We start from the raw sequence: 15,507 nt of genomic DNA, 5'->3' as shown, positions 1-15,507 counted from the left end.
AACGAGGAATTCTTCATACTTAATAAACACAATATGGACGCGTCAGATAGATCAAATCCCGTTTGCTTTGAAAGCATAAAATGGTTTCTTGACCTTTCTTGGTTTCCAACCATAACAGAAGAAGAAATTTTAGTCGTCTCCGAAGCAGCTGTCCCTAATAACACAAGGAAAGCTTCAAAACTCGCCTGGCTGTATTTACAAATACAGTTTTATAAATTTGGAGATGTGAGGTTTATATTGGCTAAGACCGACAGAAACCTATTTGTTTCTGAAAATATGCAACTTACGACAACTTCGACAAACAACGCAACTGTTATTGTTTAGAGAATAGCGAAATTACAACGATCAAATTAATAAAATGTCTCATTACTTGGTTTCAAGTTAGAGTACTTGATTTACATCTCCTATAGCAGACATCTCGCCCAAGCAACTTAACAGCTTTTATAGAAAACGTGGCGAAAGTTTTTACAACAAAGAATCGACCACTTTTTTTCGCTGTTTTTACCGTTTTGTAATTTCTGTAAACACGCCAAACACGTTTTCTTGTTGATCACCTGATGAATCATATGAGTCATTCCCACCTTCCCCCCAAGAGTCTGTCGCTCGCTTGCTCGTAGGGTGAGGCCATAATCTAATTTTCTCAGCTTGATTGTTAATATTTTCTAAACTTAACCAAAACTGCTCTAAACTCTGACTAACGCACCCCTGTCCTTAGGAATTCAGTTATAATTACGAACATCTTCGTTTCTTCATTGCACAGAATCAGAACATATAAACTACTCTCACGAGCGATGGCCCGAAACTGACCAAAATGGCAATCGCTAATATTTTAGGGTCTTTTAGAACAAACCATGCGCTTTTTCAGATATCTTGTACGCGCCAAACGATCTCCTGACCCCAGTGGAAAACGAGAGAAAAAACCCCATCTAGCATACAAAACATCCATGAATAGATAACAAGGCTAGTAAAACAACTCATTTGGTGAACATATTGCGTGACGTACAGCAGAATAACAAAACAAAACAAAACAAAACAAAACAGCCTTTTGACGAAAAAAAAATTGTTTACGACCCATCGAACGACTAACTGACCGAGAGAGTGAATTATTCCTTACCGTAACTCATTCTACATATGCTATCACGCGCGCGTTAAAACTGACGCTGCGTAACAGGTCCATGATCAAGTAAGACATGATGCAGGTAGCATTAGCTGAATTGTTTCGTTGCAACCACTTGACGAGTAGCCCAAAGTAAAGTGGCTTGACAACTAAACCAACACCAAGATCAGAGTTCTAGACAGCCAGACTCAGAAGCTTATGTTTTTAGAGGCTTTGGTAACGATGACGTTGTTCTTAGCGGCTGGATTTTCATGCCACTAAAGATGATGACGGTGATAACTAGGAAAGCGTTGAACTCAATGGCCAGTTTCCTCTATGTGAAGCGCCTGCTGAAATCATTGCAGTTGTAAAACAAATGCATGCAGAGAAATGCACGGCAAAGTTTAAAAAACTGCCTTTGTCAAGCCAGGCAACAGAGAACAGCATCACATCAAAACAGACAACAGCATCACAGTCACATGCTACGCCTTTACTCAGATGTGGCTTGGAATGACATTTTTCAATATGTCCAAGACAGCGCGTCGAATTTGTCTCATTTTCCAGCATTAAATACTGAACAAGGCTTAACATTGAATTGAGAAATAACAAGGTGATTAAAGACATAAAAAGCACCGGCATCAGCACCTATTGCAACGATCGACAGCAAAAGAACAGATCTACCACCACGAAGTATAAGAACAAATGAGCTGTAACCATTTTTAACGAATGGGAAACTGCGCGAAAGGTTCAAGTGCCTGTATTGGATTCCGGAGGCATGTTTAAAGATTATGATCTGCCCAAGGTTGGAGTACTGTTAACTCGAATTGAAGACGTGGATGGATTGTCTTTGAATTATCGGCTGAGCAAATTTGTTATGGAAGTAGCGAAAAAGAGTGGGGAAAGGTATCCTCCAAAGACTGTGTATGGCATCGTATGTGGAATCTGACGCTACCTTGAAGAGAAGAACGGAGCTGAAGGGTTAAATCCGCGCGATAATTACGACAAAAGGTAAGATATTCAACATTTCTAAAATTAAAATGGCCTTTTTTGTGGCTCGAACAAATTCGGTTTATCATTTGAATGCTCTTACTGTTTTTTTTAAGGTTTTTCCTGTTTCGTCGAGCACTGGACGCAGAACTGAAAGATGGTAAGCGAGAAGGTTTACATTTAAAGAGTAAGAAGGAGGAGAAAGAAGCCGTTTCAGATGGAATGTAATGTATTGTTGAAAAATTCATTAAAATGCAAGTGTTTGACCTGAGATCAAACACGGTTTTGAACTAAGATCAAAACTCTAAAGATCTTGACCTGGTGTTTCATTAGGAATCAAGATCCATCTACCTGACGCGAATGGGTGATATTTATTGGCTGGCCACTTTATGAATTATTAATGAGTTTGAGAAACATTCATCAACATCTGCAATGTTTGTTATAAAGTAAACGACATTCTATTCTATTTCGCTTCGCTCAGCCGAATAGAAAACATTTCTATTATAAGTAGAGGAGACAAGTAATACAACAAATAGTGGAGGGAGCCGCCAGCAATGATCGAGTTTATTTACAAGAACCTGAGACACGCTGAATACAGGTTTAAGGACAAAGAATATAAGAAAATGTCACACGCTATTTTAAACAACGATATAAACAGTAAGGAAAAAACAGCCTCGAGTAAACTGGTCGGCGTCAAGTGGTGTAATATTCACAAGGAGTGGTATATAAAGGCCTGATTATCCCAATGAGAACTAATACAAAGCAACCTAATTAAACTCCTAAAAGAAATACTTATGCTGTGACACTCAAAGAGAAGTCCAGGAGTCAGCTTCTATTTTAAACAGAGAAGAAATCAACTTAACAAAACTCGAGCTATACTCAAACCAACACAGAAAGTTATATGAAAGCTGATTGTCAGTAACCTTCTAAGTTCAGTTCATGTCACAATAAACAAAAACTGCCGTTCCATTCGCATTTGTGTCCAGCCAGTACATGCTGCTGATGGTGCCTTTTCCTTCGCTTGCCTTTATTTCTTGACACGAATGCGCTGGGAGCTCGGGAATTGAACCCAATGGAGCTTGGATCAAAAAAGAAATAATATCATAGATTTATCAATTATACTGTGGTTTGGTTTAACATACAGTCAGTGTTTCTTTCGATCGCGGGTGTATAATGTGCTGAAAGTTGCCTGCGGAAATCTCATTCCTATAAAATAAATAGAAACCCGCTCAAATTTACTCAAATTAGTCTTTCATTATTTCGTCGAGTTACACCGATATCGTAACAGAATGAATAACTACTTTAAGGAAACCGTTGCCCGAAGAATTTTCGTCTGGATGAAATTTTTGAAATGTAGCAACTGAAAAGACAGGTAAAATTTGGCAAGAGCTAGAGAATTTTTAGAAGGAAAATCGTTCACAAACATTAAACTCTCTTGGAAACAATGAGGGCAACTGGAACTAAGTTTACATTCTTCCTTTGGGCGCTTTGAGCCTCCCCCCCCCTCCCCATCACCACCACCACCACACACAAGCTCTCATGTCAACATTTAAAAACTGACGTTCTCAACAAGAAATATATTAAAATGCGCTAAAGGAAAGAGCACTGGTCTACAGGTTAAACGACCAGCTTTCTTTAGCTTTCTAATCTTTTTGTAATCTTTTTGAGGGCCATTAGGTTATCAGTTTTAATACTGTCAAATGTTACCCTCGTAAAATAAAGTCTTACCTACCTACCTACCTACATACCTCTGTCGCTCAAGCGTCTTTTGTAAAACCGTGCAGGGTCTGAGCGTAAATTTTCGGGCCTTGCCTCCTTGGTGCGGTTATTCAGTTCGGACGACTTTTCCGCTACAACGTAGTTATAGCTTTGACAGGTGATTTCTGTTTCACAGCCGATATCGCACTCGTGAAAAGCTCTTACGAGGAATGTTTTAAAGACGAATCCCTGTAGAGCCATTCCATTTATGCTCCGTCCCTCTCTACATTGCTTACCAGCAGATTCGCAATCCATAAAGAAGCCGGCGAAGAGGAACAAACATGGAACACTCCAAAGCATTTTTCTAGGCTTACTATTTGTAACTGTAGGGAGAGATCCAAACCGTAAGACTACTAATTTTAATTAGTAGTCTTAACCAAAAAAATGTGTTTTAGTCAGTCTATGACCTGAAGCTAGTTCTTTGCTATTACTAGCTGTTAATTAGTATCTGTAGATTAATTAAAGCTGTGTTAATGAGTCTCCTTTCGACCGGCGAGGGACTAAACACGAAACAAGAGAGAGGGGAACAATAGAAAAATTTCCTCTTAGCGAGACTTCCACATTTTGGGCAACCATTGAAAACGTTTACATGTTGGAACCTTGATTAAATTAAAGTACAGAGCGTCGGTACATATAACTTATGCGAGAACAGTAAATTGAAAATTTTAATGGGCCATTCACAAGATCTTATCAGGTTCGCACCATTGTCTGGAGATGAGAAAAGTGTAGCCCCACAAAATAAGCATTTTGCCCAAAATTATCAGGTAGAGCAAAATCATTTTCAAGGAGTTCTTGATGTGGTGCGATATTTTCGTTTGCGGCAGTGGGCGCCGTAATTATATCGAGCCGCTATGTCAAAGACAAACTCTAAAAGTGGAATTAAAAATAGCTTCGCCTGCGGTTGGTAACTGACGCGTTGTTGTTGAAGAGGTTTACTGGTAAATGATTACCCCTGGAGGGTCTCTTAAACTTCTTTCTTTCTTTTCTTTTTGTTTTTGGCTTGTTATACATAAGATATTTACGGCGTTATTTTTTTTTTGTAAATTTGGGAGGATTGGTCTATTTTATACTTAAACATTAAACATTTTTGCCTTTAGTCGGTGTACGCCACCCAAAGCAAACATTAAATTTTCTAAGTATATATCCGCCAGCTAATGGACGTGTTCGCGCGCATGGTTACAACTTAAACTGTTAACACGGTATGCAGTAATTGGAAGCAGAATCATTTTGCATTTTGCCGAAGCATTTTAATAACTTTTGAACCAGTACTGTTAATAAACCACAATAAATTAGCAAAGTTTTCCAAGGACTATTTACATCTCTACGAGGCTTTTGCAATGACAAAAAAAAACAAAACAAAAAAAACAAAAAAAACTATAAAACGATGGAAACTTCAGAGAAGGAAGAATTAGAAATAAGAAATATTTCGTACCTGCCTACTTAGCGACCATGAGGTTTACGGAAGCAGATCTTGACATTATTTTGATGAACAAAGGTAAAATAACCAGTTGGCAATCAGATTCAGTATCAAAGTTACCATGTTAACCGCTAAAATTTATCTCGTCCACGCAAGTGCCTCTCTTGCCAGGTGTTTTGTAAAATTATCATGGCGTCGAGTTGACGTAAAGACACTAAGATCAAGTTGCTCGCGTTGCCACGTTTCATTTATCGCATTATTTGTAATTAAAATGCAGGCTTGCCTTTATTACGAACCTCTCCTGTTTTCTACTCAAAGAAACGATACTTAACTCAAGAATGAAGATCTCGCAGACTAAGCTACTTCAAACATACAAGTGCTGACTATAGAATCCCAGCTTTTCGGAGCAAACAATATGATCTCTGTTAGTCGGTATGGAGGAAAACTTCTAATTAAGCCGAATTCAGTACTTCTACTTTTAATTTTTCCACCAAACGTTTACATAACGATAAACAAAGGCATGAATGGAATACTCTTGATCTAAACGCAATGTATAAAGACAACCGAGAAAGTTGCAGTAATTAATGCGGAGTTTCTCCTTAACATTGAACCAGAAAATAACAAATGACGGCAAATGTGTTCTAGTCAATCACACCCCTCGATTTGTTAATTTTTTGGAAGCATCTTGACTGTACAAGCTGAGTCAATACATTAAGGACAAGGAACAGCCAAAAAAAAAAAAAAAAAAAGATCTTCGTAGTTGTTTATTTTCGGGCAATGAAACGGAAAACCTTTTTTTCTTTCATTCTCGTTGCCTCGTTTTCTAAATCCACCGTTACAGATGGCAACATCTTTAAGAAATTAAAACTATTAATGAGCCTGCTTCCATCGTTTCACGGTTTCTGACGTCAAATTGCTTTGTGGGGTGAGAGGGGCCGGAGGGGAGTCAAACACGGCAAAAATTACAGTAAATGTATGGGAAAAACATGGAGAATGTAATGTTTAACAACTCACGGAAAATGTGAGATCTGAAACATTTCTGAATTAAAAGCTAGGAGAAAAGACTTTACTGATCAAATTTGTAGGGCTTAAAATTCCATGCATTTGTCTGTAAAGCCGAGTGGTAATTCGCGGGAAAAGTTAGACATTTATATGTTATAAGTTGACGTCCAAAATTGCTATTCCTTGCCTCCAAGCAAATCTCTGCTCTTCAAATTTGATAAAAAAACCTTCTTCTGGTTACCTTTCCCTTGTAACCCATAAAATCTGCAGAACTTCACTTTCTCTCAAATTATTGTGCAACGAGCTTTTAATTTTTCCCGTACATAATACACACGATACTTGCGTACAGTTTGCTCGTTGTTTGTGAGCAACTCGCAAAATATCCGCGCGTATTTGTGTTATCGAATAAACGGACCTTGCCCGGAAAATGTGCGGTGCTAATTGGCCAATTGGTGCTGATTGTATAATTGCGAATTTAGGTACGGCAAGTGATGGAATGACATGGAAAGAAGCGGTAACGTTTTCTTTCAGTTTGATTGGTAATTCGAATTTTTGGGAATGGTGGCTTGATTACGGGAAGTTTCCCTCCCTTGTCTCTAATAAGCAACAAACGACTGACCCAAAGCTCTTCGAATCAGTACAGAAGAAGGTGGCTCCGATCCATTTAAGCGCCCTACTTCAAGTCTTCAAGGTTCGCCGTTTTGTGTAAGCTGAACGACAAAACACAACGTCTGAGGTACTTTTATTTTTAATTTGACCTTAAATACAGTGGAATCCCAGTTTCTCGAACTCTGAGTTTTTGGAACCTCCCGATAACTCGAAGCAAAGGTCGTTTCCCCTCCTTAGTCAAACACTGTAATTTTACCCCCGATTTCTGGAACTCTCCGATTTTTCGAACCAAATTTCGTTTCCCTTGAAGGTTCGAAAGAAAATGTACAACTATTTCCCACAACCAAGTCTCACCAGGGAAAACTCTGACTGTAGATTAAACTACCTTATTGTTCACTCTTGGATTCGAAGCTTCCCTGACATTTACAAGGGCGACTCGGAATCTTTTAAGATGACCAGATTGGAAGCATCAATTTACTGTCACCATCTAGAAATCCATGCCGGTAGAGGGACTTCCACAGTTCACCTGATACTTTGATAGAGCAATACTACCACTTTTTATTAAGGGATGTTACAATAGTGGCATCATACAAATTCCCGATCGATGGTGAACAAGCTGTGGTTATACAAGTGAATATATGAAAGATCATATATTATAGATCTTATATTATATACGATCTTGATATCATATTGATCAACCATGTCTTCGTGAGTTGTGGTTATCTTCGTGACATAATAGGCTACCATAGCAACAGTAAAACTTGCTAAAACCGCTTTAATTTTAGCTTTAGAACCTAATCGTAAACACTCTTTTTCCTTGGCCATCGTAGCTTTTTTAGATTCGTGATTTAAAGCCAGCCTTGAATGAAAACGTTGGCAGTGAGAAACTTTTTCTTTACTAGCATTTTGTATTGTTATTATTATTATGGTAATTTTTTTTTCTCTCCCGCAGACTCATCTGTTTGTTATTAACTATTAGTCTTGTTACATATTATTAGATACCAGTCTTTTTCTTTTTCTTCGCGTTTAAATTTCGATTGTAATCTAGTTATCTTTATTCCGTTAGTCTTGATTGTCTGAGAGCTGTTCCTAAAAGTTGCAAACAGCGAAGAAAACTGATTATCGAATAGAAGGCAAATCTTGAACAGAAATGGCGGCGAGCAAGTTGCAGTTTCCTCGGGTTGTGTTCACGTCATGTGCATGCTCGTTACGGTTCTCAAATGATGGACAGATTTCTTTTCTGATCATCGGAAACAGAAAAGTTGCGAAATAAAGGGTAGCTGTCACCCCGCCCCCGCCTTCCCTCGCCTCCTCTCCCGGTTCTTGGTATATTCTGACGATATTTTGTCACCAGTAGAGCGCGGTCGCTCAGCTACGTACGAACGTCTTTAAGGTAGATCACAATCCCGTCTAGGAAAAGGTGGATAATCTAGATGCAGAAAATAAAAAGAAATAAAAATGAAGCACGGAAATAGTTGGGGAAGCATTTATATATTATCTGAAGAAGAAAATTATCTGAAAAATTAAGTGAACGACAAAAGTTTTAGCTCCATCTGTATTTTCTTATCGTTGCGTTTTGCAATATTTCTTAACAATGCCAAGGGCTTTAACTGCAATTTTCGCTTCTCTAGGTCGATATGTAAATGACATATGGCCTACGGAATGAAAACTCAGTTCAGTGGCATCTAAATTACCCCTGTTTATAGCCGATCCATTTTCAAAGTTGCTCATAGAAACTTTTATTCCTTACTTAAGTCTGAATCTGTCAATTTGCCGACCTTTAATGAGATGCTTTCTTTTGTTTTGCACTCAAGTTTTTGCTAAACAAAACTTATTCTGGGCTCTAAGCCTAACTTTCGAGCTTAGTGTACAGACACATAACATTTTGGATCATAAAAAATTTATACCGCTAAAAAGAACGTCAATTATCTGTTCTCCAAATTTTCCGAAATTAAAAGTCATTCCAAAACGTAATTAACTGACAGATATTCAAGCCATATTTTATGAACGATTTAAAAAACGGCCATTGCAAAGTAAACGATTTCCTTGCTATAGGTGTGATCAAATAATTTAAATTTTTTGCCAAGGAAAGCAGCACCTGCTGATACGTCAACACTGCCACTCTTTATCAAGTTACGTTGCAATATTGGTATCACATAAACGTCCAATCATTGATGAACAAGTTGTCGTTCATCTTTATGGCACTCGTTCAAAAACACCCTTAACTTAGCTTTAAGCACTTCATTCAAAAATGGCTTGGTGTAAGCCGTTGTTTGTTATTGAATTGTAATAAGCCCTTTTAAAATGCACCTTTTTCGCAAAGTTAAAAAAAAAAATTGTCGTGAATTCAGTCACCTTAAATTGCCAAAAATTTCACTCGGGCCTTGGATAGAATGTTTGAAACTTTGCGAAATGTATTATCGCAAGATCCTTATCAAATTTCAGAAATAACAATAATGCGGGTTGCCAAGCTCTTTTTCAGTAATAAGGTCCTAAAGAAGAAACAAAACACAAACCGCGGTGATAAACATGGAACCAAAACGCATGTTAAACAAAGTTAATTTCCTTGACGTTTCGTATGTACAACATACATCTTCAGAAGTGAGCGTTAACTAGATTACAATCGAAATTTAAACGCGAAGAAAAAGAAAAAGACTGGTATCTCATAATATGTAACAAGACTAATAGTTAATAACAAACAGATGAGTCTGCGGGAGAGAAAAAAAAAATTACCATAATAATAATAACAATACAAAATGTTAGTAAAGAAAAAGTTTCTCACTGCCAACGTTTTCATTCAAGGCTGGCTTTAAATCACGAATTAACAATGTTTCCTTAATTTTACAATGTATATCTGACCTACCAGTTGCTAAGATATCAAAATTGTCCCATTTAATATTATGACCCGTGGAAGTAACGTGATCCGCAATGGCTGAGGTGTGAACGCTTTTAGCAAGGGCCTTAAAATGTTCAGTTTTTCTATCATGTAGTCGACGCTTTGTTTTTCCTATATGAAAATCATCACAGTCCCAGCAGCTTGCCTTGTAAACCACCTTAGACATCTGAGAACGGTTGAACCTGTCCTTGTACGGGAAAAAAGACTTAATTCGGCGGGTGTTTCGGAAAATTATTTTAACGTTAAAACAACCATAAAACTTATAGATATAAGATTTAAGTTGCTGGGTAATTACTTTACTTTGGAACCCTAAAAATGGTAATACAATGAAGATTTCTCTCTTGGGAACTGTAGTGATAGGGTCTTTAGATTTGTTTTGATGTTTTCATCTATAAGTTTTATGGTTGTTTTATGGTTGCCCTTGCTAAAAGCGTTCACACCTCAGCCATAGCGGATCACGTTACTTCCACGGGTCATAATATTAAATGGGACAATTTTGATATCTTAGCAACTGGTAGGTCAGATATACATTGTAAAATTAAGGAAACATTGTTAATTCGTGATTTAAAGCCAGCCTTGAATGAAAACGTTGGCAGTGAGAAACTTTTTCTTTACTAGCATTTTGTATTGTTATTATTATTATGGTAATTTTTTTTTCTCTCCCGCAGACTCATCTGTTTGTTATTAACTATTAGTCTTGTTACATATTATTAGATACCAGTCTTTTTCTTTTTCTTCGCGTTTAAATTTCGATTGTAATCTAGTTAACGCTCACTTCTGAAGATGTATGTTGTACATACGAAACGTCAAGGAAATTAACTTTGTTTAACATGCGTTTTGGTTCCATGTTTATCACCGCGGTTTGTGTTTTGTTTCTTCTTTAGGACCTTATTACTGAAAAAGAGCTTGGCAACCCGCATTATTGTTATTTCTGAAATTTGATAAGGATCTTGCGATAATACATTTCGCAAAGTTTCAAACATTCTATCCAAGGCCCGAGTGAAATTTTTGGCAATTTAAGGTGACTGAATTCACGACAATTTTTTTTTTTAACTTTGCGAAAAAGGTGCATTTTAAAAGGGCTTATTACAATTCAATAACAAACAACGGCTTACACCAAGCCATTTTTGAATGAAGTGCTTAAAGCTAAGTTAAGGGTGTTTTTGAACGAGTGCCATAAAGATGAACGACAACTTGTTCATCAATGATTGGACGTTTATGTGATACCAATATTGCAACGTAACTTGATAAAGAGTGGCAGTGTTGACGTATCAGCAGGTGCTGCTTTCCTTGGCAAAAAATTTAAATTATTTGATCACACCTATAGCAAGGAAATCGTTTACTTTGCAATGGCCGTTTTTTAAATCGTTCATAAAATATGGCTTGAATATCTGTCAGTTAATTACGTTTTGGAATGACTTTTAATTTCGGAAAATTTGGAGAACAGATAATTGACGTTCTTTTTAGCGGTATAAATTTTTTATGATCCAAAATGTTATGTGTCTGTACACTAAGCTCGAAAGTTAGGCTTAGAGCCCAGAATAAGTTTTGTTTAGCAAAAACTTGAGTGCAAAACAAAAGAAAGCATCTCATTAAAGGTCGGCAAATTGACAGATTCAGACTTAAGTAAGGAATAAAAGTTTCTATGAGCAACTTTGAAAATGGATCGGCTATAAACAGGGGTAATTTAGATGCCACTGAACTGAGTTTTCATTCCGTAGGCCATATGTCATTTACATATCGACCTAGAGAAGCGAAAATTGCAGTTAAAGCCCTTGGCATTGTTAAGAAATATTGCAAAACGCAACGATAAGAAAATACAGATGGAGCTAAAACTTTTGTCGTTCACTTAATTTTTCAGATAATTTTCTTCTTCAGATAATATATAAATGCTTCCCCAACTATTTCCGTGCTTCATTTTTATTTCTTTTTATTTTCTGCATCTAGATTATCCACCTTTTCCTAGACGGGATTGTGATCTACCTTAAAGACGTTCGTACGTAGCTGAGCGACCGCGCTCTACTGGTGACAAAATATCGTCAGAATATACCAAGAACCGGGAGAGGAGGCGAGGGAAGGCGGGGGCGGGGTGACAGCTACCCTTTATTTCGCAACTTTTCTGTTTCCGATGATCAGAAAAGAAATCTGTCCATCATTTGAGAACCGTAACGAGCATGCACATGACGTGAACACAACCCGAGGAAACTGCAACTTGCTCGCCGCCATTTCTGTTCAAGATTTGCCTTCTATTCGATAATCAGTTTTCTTCGCTGTTTGCAACTTTTAGGAACAGCTCTCAGACAATCAAGACTAACGGAATAAAGGGCCAACTTTGTGTTGGATTAGCGACAAGTTTCAGGCTGATATTTTCCTGGTGAACGTGAAAGATTTCACATTCTTGGTGGCCTGTAGCGTTTTCGCTGTCTCAGTAGGATAATTAACTAAACTGAAGCATTTCTTTCGCTCTGGAAATTTTAAGGTTCACTACCCCCATCTTCACAACGACGAAAGACATATGATTTCCTTTGCAATAATTCTTCCGCTCTAAATTCTATGGAAAACAGCGATGTCGAACTGTTTCATGACTGTCATCATATTGCGAAGCCTCCGAATGTAAGTCTTTAAAATATTTCTCAACTGTTCAGAGTTGTTAATTTAAACTTGAGCTTACATTAAATGAGCCTTTCTGTCTTACTCTTAAAACACTGCGTTTGCTTTATAATGTTTCTGTTATATATGTTGAGTTTGAAGACTTTCTACGAGTGATTTAAATCATAAAACTTCAAGGCAGTTACAATTCAATCAATAACACTCAAAACAAGAATACAGTAAAAAGCCGCGTGTAAGAACCTTGTCGATTAAGAACCTGCTGGAAGAAATTTCACATTTTAATATCCACAATTAAATACGAGAACCTGTTTAGACAAGCAAGATGAAGCAGGTTCTTACGTGTGGGTACTGTTAAATTATGAATTGTTGTTATAGAGACAATTATCACTACATATATATTCTTTAACCAGTTGTGCTAGGCTTATTAAAATACAGTTGTGAATAATTATAAATAATGTGTGGTAATCATCAACTATATCTCCTTCATAGAAATTAAGAACCTAATCAATAACCTACTTAGCCTGAACTGCCAATAGCTATCCCAAAAACCAAGAACCTGTTTTGCCAGACTTCAAAAAATGTGGGTTGTTACACGCGGATTTTTACTGTAGCAATACAGCTACTGGATTTTCATGTTTTGATAATACAGTGATAACAAAGGTTTTGGAAACCTCCATCTCTTACTGTTCAGTACTAATTGAACACTACAAATTTGAAAGCATTTTCCTGTTTCTGCACGGGGATGCCCAAGATCGATGGAATGCTGAACACAGACTCAAAGTGAACTTTTACTAGGTTGAGGTATTTCATTTACAATTTCGTGACCCGTGAAAAAAAAAAAAAAAAAAAAGCAGCCTTCGCTCACATGCTTCGACATAATTTGTACCGTTGATAAGCATCAGTTTCCTTTGTGTGGTGGAAGAAAACGCTGTCGTACTTCTGTATATCAAAATAGAGCTGCCATACACTCATCTGCAAAGAGAGATATGGAATATACCCAGGGAAGGCAAATGAGCCATGTTACCTGTATGTGTGTGCTGGTAATGAGGTACACAGGCAAAATGGTCATTCTTCCAGACAACTAATTTTCACTTGGACAAACCTGAGTCAATAGAACCTTCACAAATATTCCATTTTGATACTTGACTCCAAGCTTTGGAGGATGAAAAGAAATTGTATCAAGCGCAAGGGATGTTTGTTTTATTCCTCTAAGGCAAAGAAATGAGTAAGGATTTTAATACATCAAATTTGACCTAAAGTGCTGCCTATCAGTGGCTTGCCCCTGTTATGAATGGCAATTCTTAGGAGGAGCTGAACTGTTTGAAAACTGATTCAAGGGTGGCATGAGGTAGTAAAGTCAAACTTCCTGCACACCCCCCATCACGACTACTTGACTGGGCCCATTGTTTAAACAGTGGAAAGTCTAGAAGATTAAAACAAAAGTCTGAAGATGATTATGAAGAAGCAAAAACATAAATTGTGTTGTTAATTTTCTTCTTATTAAGTTTCAATAGACCAAAGAGATTTTAATGAATTCTCAATTTTTCCAAAGGACCTGTGCAGTATTTGCGTATTCGCCTTCCACTTATGTAAGTCCGCCATGTTTCTCGTCCACAAGGTCAGTACTTAGTCTCGCTCGGCAATTTTTTTTAACTGGGGCGATTATAGAAACTCGAATCCAGTCCTTGCTGCCAGCGCCCCTGCTCCGAACTTTTGCGCCTATCGCGAAATAACCTACACCGCAAGTAGGAAATTCCCCTGGGCGTTAGTTTATTCTTCTCTAATTACTCTTACTAAATTTGTTGCCGTACGAACTCGTAACTGGTGAGATCTCTTGGTTTGATCAACAATTTTGCTGTGTTTTTCAACAATAGTTTATTAGTATTTTTTTCTTGTGGTGTACATTATTAAATATAAGCTTCAATTATTGCGTAACAAGAAATTAACAATGACGACATTATCCACAAACACTATATATATTTAATCCACGTTGATTGTTTAAGTCCTTCGTTCTACTGACAGGAAAATATTTCATCACACAGTGGTATTTAAACTGACAAGAAAGTGCATAATCCTGTTAAGTTATTCAAAACTTCCTCCGAAAGATCGATTAAGTTAACATATAGATTTATCCAAGCCTAGACGGCGAAGCTCCTGGGCCGGGTTCTTCAAAGCCCGATTAAGCTAACCAAGGATAAGTGAGAATTTTCCCTTGAGTTTTGTAACTTTGTGGTGAGGTTTTCTGTATATTGTTTGGCCTACAAGAAACCTCTACTGACCGTGAGCAATGAAATGAAAAAAGTACGATCAGAAATCCACTGGTCTGATTTTCATCTCGGTCCTCTTCAAGGAGTAGTAAAATCCCTTCCAGTGTATCCAGTTCACACCATCACCTTCAGGGCAGGGATTTTCATGATGATAGATGCCATTCAGGTTAGACCGGTGACAGTTATCGTACCACCAGGCTCCGTGAAAAACCCTGGCACATGATATGCGTGTTTGATCTCGGGTGGAAAATTGATAACCACGATGATAAGAGAGAGAGTCACCAGCCGATCCTAAGAAATAAAATCAAGAAATGAGCAACCATCCATTTGTAGTAGCTAAAGGTTTCTAGTGCGCGCGTCAAAACAAGCCACACTCAGATAATTCTGTTATAGGCTTCTAATTGCTTTAGTGTAATTTCCGGACGCAAATAATAAGAACTAGAAAGTAATATACCGTGCCTGTTTAACAGTCTGAAGAGCGGTACTTTCACAGATCGGTACAAAATAGCAAAAAAAGAATCATACCTGAGTAATTGCCGAGGTTCAGCTTGTACATGTTATTCTCATTCATAACACCGAACATGTTGTACTGGGCAAAACGAGTATTTCCTTCGAAGTCTTCCAAGTCCACACGTAGCATGCTGTTATTGACCGAGGTCAGGCGGTGAATTTTGTCCAGGCCGAGCCAAAATTCACCATTCAGGTCACCAATTCCAGCTTTGTAATCGCTCCAGTTTAGGTAAAAATCAACCGAGCCGTTCAGTCTCTTCTGAAACACTGTCCACCCCCCACCGGCTGTTGTTTGGTCACAAAACACATCAAAGGCAGGCAAATTGTCTGGTCTGATGGTGTACACACCGTCTCT

At 37.7% G+C, this 15,507-nt stretch overlaps 1 pseudogene; it reads right to left on the bottom strand.

Annotated features, from left to right (window-relative positions):
- Positions 1–14,682: 14,682 nt before the first annotated feature.
- Positions 14,683–15,507, bottom strand: part of LOC145466276 (fibrinogen C domain-containing protein 1 pseudogene) — an 897-nt pseudogene continuing 72 nt past the window's right edge.

This window comes from Orbicella franksi, chromosome 13, assembly GCF_964199315.1.
Source record: "Orbicella franksi chromosome 13, jaOrbFran1.1, whole genome shotgun sequence".
NCBI classification, from domain to species: Eukaryota; Metazoa; Cnidaria; class Anthozoa; order Scleractinia; family Merulinidae; genus Orbicella; species Orbicella franksi.
The sequence above is the reverse complement of the archived record's forward strand: the minus strand, read 5'-3'. Positions and strand labels throughout refer to the sequence as shown.